Source organism: Enhydra lutris, unplaced genomic scaffold (genome assembly GCF_002288905.1).
Source record: "Enhydra lutris kenyoni isolate GAN:26980312 unplaced genomic scaffold, ASM228890v2 scaffoldscaffold106, whole genome shotgun sequence".
NCBI classification, from domain to species: Eukaryota; Metazoa; Chordata; class Mammalia; order Carnivora; family Mustelidae; genus Enhydra; species Enhydra lutris.
Window position 1 is genome coordinate 1,225,591 of NW_019154190.1, and position 7,019 is coordinate 1,232,609.

Genomic DNA, 7,019 nt, shown 5'->3' on the forward strand with positions numbered 1-7,019 from the left:
ATGAGTTATATTCATGAACCCCATTGAACTGAGTTACCAATCCAAAGAAATAATTTATTGTGAATTTATGAAACATTTTAGACATTAAATGTAAGGTTCACATTATGAAGCCATGTTTATAACTTTTAAAATTTTCAAAAAGCAACAACACATAAGTAATGTAGAAAGTTTTTAATATAAGAAACACTATCATACAATTACAGAAATCAATACCCCCTTCCCCCAAGGATAGTGGTTACTTTTTAGTGTAAGGTAATGCTAACCCTGAGCAAGGTGATGAAATATGTGTGTTTATTAAATTGTAATCTGTACTTTGGTATGTCAGAAATATGTCTGAGAGTCAGTAGAAAGGAAATATAAAAGTTTTGAGAGACAGAGGTACAACTTATTCCCTTGGGAAAGATTGGTATAAAAGATTGGTCTAAAAAGATTGGTATAAAAAGAGAAGGTGAATCCCAGTCTCCTTGAACTGTGAACTGAATGAACTGTGGACAACTGAGAAGTTTATACCTACATATTAATGATTAGAGATGGTGATAATATAGGAAGATGTTTATTTGCACAGCAATGTAACTGGCACTCAAACTTCCTTGTAAATCCAAAAGAAGAGATATGTCATATTTAGTTTTCAAAATAAACAGAATTATTAATATTTGCATGTAAACTCAGAAATGTGTTCAAATTTGCAATAATTTTTTTATAGTTTAGATAAAGAAAGAATACCAGAAAATAAACAAGATCCCCAAACACCTAGAAGATTATTGTCCTGAAAACTGTTGAATGTACAGGTGACTGAGGTTTAGATTGAAGTGTGAAAGAAGGAGGCATAATGGTCCACACCCAAGAACTAGGTATCTCCCACAGGCAGAGAAAATCGGACAGCTTTTCACAATTACACATTAATATCAAGTGCTACATGTTCAGCCTATGGCATAGTAGGGTAGGGCAGAGCAGATGGGTCTGTTATGTGCTTAGGAAATAAGATGCTGATTTGGGTTTGGGCTTAGAGTCAGGGTCTGGGGTTGGCATTTGGGGTCAGGGTCAGGATTAAGTTTAGACATAACTGGCCCTCTTCCCCTCCTCCATCTCCCTGGGCTTCCAGGGTGGACAGGACTTGCCCAGTGTCACACATGAGTCCAGGATTGAGATGAATCCTTGGTTCTCTGCCTGTCAGTCCTGGGCTCTAATAGAAGAGTGAAACATCTCCCTGGTCAGTGAGTGGTTCAAATTCAACCCAACACCTGCCGAAGGTTGTAGATGCCATCAGAGGTCATGGATTCTTCTTTTCATTCTCCCACCTGGGAAGAGTTCTGCTGGCCCCATTCTGCCAGGGCAGCTCCAGGTGCCAGCACAGCCCTGACCTGTGAGGGCACTCAGTACGCATGTGTGGATTTATACAGGACCGGGTACAGGAATCCAGCAGTCCCCACGTTCACCCTTTTTGCAGACTGGTGGGGCCTTCCTTTCACCCTTCCCTTGGATGCACCCATTTGCTTATGGATTCATCTATTGAAGGACTTCCTGATTTCTTTATGTTTTTAGCACTGATGGAGCTCCTGTGTACCATCACATGCTAGTTTTTGTGAGGAAACAGTTTCTCAAAGCAGTTGTCTAAATACTAGAAGTGTGATTGTTGGATACTCAAGTGACATTTATTTACCCTTGATAAAACTGCCAAGTTGTTTTCCAAAGTGGCCGTATGTGTATCCCCAGCATGAAGGAACATTCCTGTCATTCCCCACTGCCAGGAACCAGTATCCTCATCTTCTGGACTTTAGCATTTCCTGTGGGTGTGCTGCACCATTGCACTGTTGTTTACATTGATTACTTCCTAATGATAGAGGAGGGAGAGTGTATTTGCATGCTTATCTTTTATCTGTACATCTTCTTTGTCCAGGTGGCTGTGCAGATATTTACCCAGTGTTAATTAGGTCATTTGTGCTCTTGCTGTTGAGTCCTGAGAGTTTTTTGTGTACTTTGAATACAGATCGTTTATCAGATGTGTGTTTGGCAAATATTTCTCACAGTTTGTGGGTTGTCTTTTGGTTCTCTGAGCAAGGTCTTTCACAGAGTATTAGTTTTAACTGTATAAATTTCACACTAGCACTTTTTTCTTTCCTGGACAGGTATTTGGTGTTGTGTGTTAACACGCATCACCAAATCCAAGTTGTGTAAATTTCCTTCATGTTTTCTTTCTGATATTTTGAAAGTTGTATATTTTAAATTTGTGTACAATTTTGAGTGAATTTTGTTGGAAGTTGTAAAGGTTTTGTCTAGATTTCATTTCCTATCATATGGTTTCCATTTAATATTTCCTTGAGTATTTCCGGAGACGCCAGGATATTGTACTCTATTTCAGTTACAAATTTCCAAGGTTTATTGGGTTCAGCTGGACCCAGGAAGGGGCTAGGTGCGTCCTTGCAACTAAGTGCACCGCCGGCTGCTCTGCCTCCTGCACTGCCTGCGCCGCCCGCAGGGGGCGCTCTGGCGGAGCTCCTGACCACCATCCTTCCCTCCCTGGGCTTGCTTACTCAAGAGGCCTTGGGCGCCTAGAGTAACGGGGAGCCACCCTGGGTTTGCACGCTTCCGGAGGACCTGGGGCCCTGTGGGCACTACAGGAGCCCCTACCTCACCCGGAACCACTGTGGCGAACGTGCGGCCGCCTCCACGCTGCGGATCTCGGCCCTCTCACGATGTGCTGTGGAGTCTTTGGGTGGATGTGGGTTTACCACCATGATATAGGAGCCCGGCCTCCTCAGGACACGCTGCGGATGCTTTGGGAGGATTGGGGCTGCGTTCACGCTGCAGGACCCTGGACCTCGTTGAGAACTCCTATAGAGAATGTGGGTCCTCATTCACACTATGGACCTGCTGTGGAGGATGTGGGACTGTGGCCACACTGACAGGACCCGCTGTGGAGAATGCGGGTCTGTGTCCACACTGACAGTACCTGCTGTGGAGGATGTGGGTCCAAGTCCACATTAACAGGACCTGCTGTGGAGGACGTGGGTCTGTGTCCTCTATGACAGCACCCACTGTGGAGGATGTGGGTCTGTGTCCACTATGACAGGACCTGCTGTGGAGGACATGGGGCTGCATCCACACTGACAGGACCCACTGTGGAGGATTTGGGTCTGTGTTCACTATGACAGGACCCGCTGTGGAGGATGTGGGGCTGCCTGCATGCCAACAGGAGCCCGGCCTCCTCAGGACCAGGTGCAGAAGAAGGTGAGGACAATCCAGTCCTTCATTTTTTTCACTGTGACCAAACATCACAACATTGGCCACTTCAAACATTTCCAGTACACAGTTCTCTGGCCTTAGCTGAGTTCCCATGACTGTACATCATTCTCCAGAACTTCTTCATTCTCCCCAAGGGAGACTGTATGCACAAAACACCAACTCCCCATTGCCCTTTCCCCTCAGCCCCTGCAGCCACATCCAATTTTGTGTCTCCAGATACCTCATCCAAGTGGAATCATACAGTATCTGTCCTAATGTGAAAACCAGCATCCTGTCCTTGTTCCTGATTTCAGAGTAGAGCTGGCAATTTTCATACTTGAGCGTGGTGTTTGCCATAGATTTATTGAAAAAAATTACCCCCTTTTCCCTCTTTCATTAGTGTTTATATCAGCAACAGACATCAAATTTTGGTTAGAATATTTTCTGCATCAATTAATATGACCACATGTTTTTACTTAAAAATTCATGGTGGGGGATAACATTGCTTGGTTTCATTTTATTGAACAACCTTTGAGATGTTTGTGAAGAGAAACTTATTTATGGGGCACTATGTATATATATATATATATATATATATATATATATATATATATATATATAAAGATTTTATTTATTTATTTGACAGACAGAGATCACAAGTAGGCAGAGAGGCAGGCAGAGAGAGGGGGAGGCAGGCTCCCTGCAAGCAGAAAGCCCAATGCGGGGCTCAATCCCAGGATCCTGGGATCATGACCTGAGCAGAAGGCAGAGGCTTTAACCCACTGAGCCACCCAGGTGCCCCAAGGCACAATATATTTAAGAGCTCTTGGTTTTGCAGTTTTTCTGATCAGCCTCCTTACACCTATTTTAAGAAAGGTATAGGAATGTATTTTGCTGACTTTGTGTTGATTTCATTGGGGTTGGTATTAGTGGTTAGGATGGTGGTTAGGGTTAGGGTTAGGGTTAGGGTTGGGTTAGGATTAGGGTCTCTCTGTCCTCTCCTGCACAGAGCCCATTCTCCTCTGGTAACCAGAGTGATCTTTTCGGAATATAACCTTTGGGCCTCTCTGTGGTCTGTCCCCCTCCTGTGCTTTCTCTCCAGCCTCACCTCTCCCACTGGGGCCCTCCCTTCTATGGGCACCTAGCGATGTGATTTCCCACATGTGCCTCGGGCCTGACTCCAAGCCTTTACATTCTGTCTGCCCTCTGTCAGGAGCACTCTTCTCTCCCCTGTGTCTTGTCTGGCTTGTTTCTCCATTGGCTGGGCCTCGATTTGCCCCTTATGACCTGACTCATTCCTGCTGTGTGTGTGTGTGTGTGTGTGTGTGTGTGTGTGCGTGTGTGTGTGCGTGCTTGCCATCTACTTAAATGTAGGGCTCCATGGGTTTCCAACTTTCTAAGCCTTAGGGTCCCCTTTGTAAGATGGGGTCCTGATGGCCCCATCTCTGGGAGCAGAAGGCAGGGAGGCCCCATGGGCAGACTCACTCAGGACAGGCTGGGAGAGTGGCTGTTGCTTAAAGCAGCCCAGGGCTTGCCCCCTTGAATAAGGTGCACATGTGCACGGCCCCCAGCTCTGGGGTCCTGCTGCCAGCCTCTGGAAGTGACCCTCCTCACACCCTGTCTCCTGTCCCTATAGCTATGTGGTCTTCCTGGAGCTGTTCTTGATGATGGCCGAGAAGCCCTTCATAGTGGGACACAGGGTCACCTCCTACATCTTCATCGACAAGCTTGCTGTGAGGCCTGTGTGCCCCTCTGGGAGGGCTGGAGGGTGGTTGACCTCATGGTGGACATGGTGTCACCTACTACATCTTCACTGACCAGCCAGTTGCCATGCTCATGTGCCCCTCTGGGAGGGCTGGAGGCTGGTGGTCCTCGAGGTCTGCAGTGCCCTACACTGGCAGGATGTGTCCACGCAGCACATGTCAATGGTCAGCTGCTTCTGTGAGCAGCACTTCCTCTGCGAGGTGGATGACTTGGTGGGCAGATGTAGACCTGAAGTTCTGTGACGACATTGGTGTGGAGATCCTGTCCCACCTCTTTGGCACCCTATACCCCAGTTTCTACCAAAATCATGCAAGGACTTCAGCTATGAGTGCCAGCTGCAGTGCCAGGCCCACATCCTCAGGGATCGGGGCAACATTTACTACATGGGGGGCTTTTTTGGGGTATCAGTGGTGGAGGTTCACTGACTGACCTTGGTCTGTGTCCATGCAATGGGGGTTGACCTGGCCAATGGGATGGAGGCTGTGTGGCATGATGAGAACCACCTGAACATTTATCTGCTGGACCACAAATTCACCAAGATGTTATCCCTGGATGACCCGTGGGACCCATGGATGCTGGGTTGTCCCCAGAGGACCTGTGGGAACCAGAGGTGCTGAGATACCCCCTCACTCCCATCCCCCATCATGAAGAAGCTGAGATTCATGGCCGTGCCCAAGAATCACCAGGACACCAGGAATGTGTGAGGGGCTCTCCATCAGGGGGTGTTTTCAGTGGAGCCCTCAGAGAAATTTCCTTCTTCTTTCCCCTCGAGGGAGACTGTGAAGTCCAGACATCCAGAGCCCCCAGTGACACCCACACACGGGAGGCCTGCCTGGGGACACAAGTTCCTCTCCTTGTGGTCACTACATTTTGATAACTTCTGGGTCATTTGCAGCTGTGACAGGTTCCATTTTTATGTCAGATGTTTTTCTGTGTCAATGTGGAACAACTGTGTTTAGAAAGAACAATTGAGGAAAACATTGTCTCCCTGGTTCTAAACAGACAAAGGTTGGTGGGATTGGGACAGGCCCTGGATGGGTCTTCCCTCCCAGTCCCCTCACCTCACCATGGCAATGGGGGTTCAGCATGAGCAGTACTCTGAGCCACCCGTCAGACCCCCAATCCCCTTACCACAAGAGGCTTTGGTGTGGGTGCTAGCTCGGCCTCCAGGAGCATGGAGCCCTCTAGGTTATATGTGGTTCCTGCCTTGGTTTTAAATGGCTATTTCTGTGCTGGTGTTTGTGAAATGTGGGCACTGGCTCTGCCTGGATATGCATCCTTTTGGGTTTCCTCAGTGCCCACGAGCACTGTGGGGGCCTGTACTCATACCCTCATCTGCCTTCACTGTGTCCTAGAAAGCATTCACTGAGTGCCTGCTGTGAATGAGAACTAAGATACAGGATTCCTGCTCCAGGGCCCTCCTGGGACTCGTGGTGGCCCCGTCCTACTGACTCACTTCTGTCCTATTGTGGTGTAACAGACATACAACTGACACCATTATGCATCTTTCAGGGTCAATTCAGTGGCAATAAGTACATTCACTGTTCTGCACCTGCCAACTCCGTCCACTGCTACAAGCTTGTCATCACCCCAAACTGAACCTCTACTTCCCCTAACCCTAACCCTCCACTTCCCCTCCACAGCCCCAGCATCCAGAAGCTCTTCTACCTCTATGAAATCAGAGCGTTCTCTGACCCTCGCAAGTAGGGTCCCCAGTCTCAGTTGTTTAGGGACTGGCTTATTTCATGTAGCACAATGGCCTAAAAGTCTGTCCCCATGAGCCTGGACCTGACCCACTTTACCCCCTAAGGAGTGACTCAGAGCTTTCCTGTCTAAGCCGAGCCTGCTCAGTCCCCTCTGCTCCCCTCATCTTCCTCCTCAGCCTGAAGATGATCCCAGTCAATCTGCAGCTTTGAAGACCTGTTCAGTCCAGATGCCAGGAACATACCCCTGGGGTCTTGGGCTTCACCTACCCCATCTGTCCACATCAGGTGCCTGCAAAGGCCATCCAGACAAGCTTGTGCTGAGTCTGA

The 7,019-nt window shown here is 47.9% G+C and overlaps 1 pseudogene; it reads left to right on the forward strand.

The window, feature by feature from the left end:
* Positions 1-6,693, forward strand: part of LOC111139420 — a 35,410-nt pseudogene extending 28,717 nt beyond the window's left edge.
* Positions 6,694-7,019: the final 326 nt, after the last annotated feature.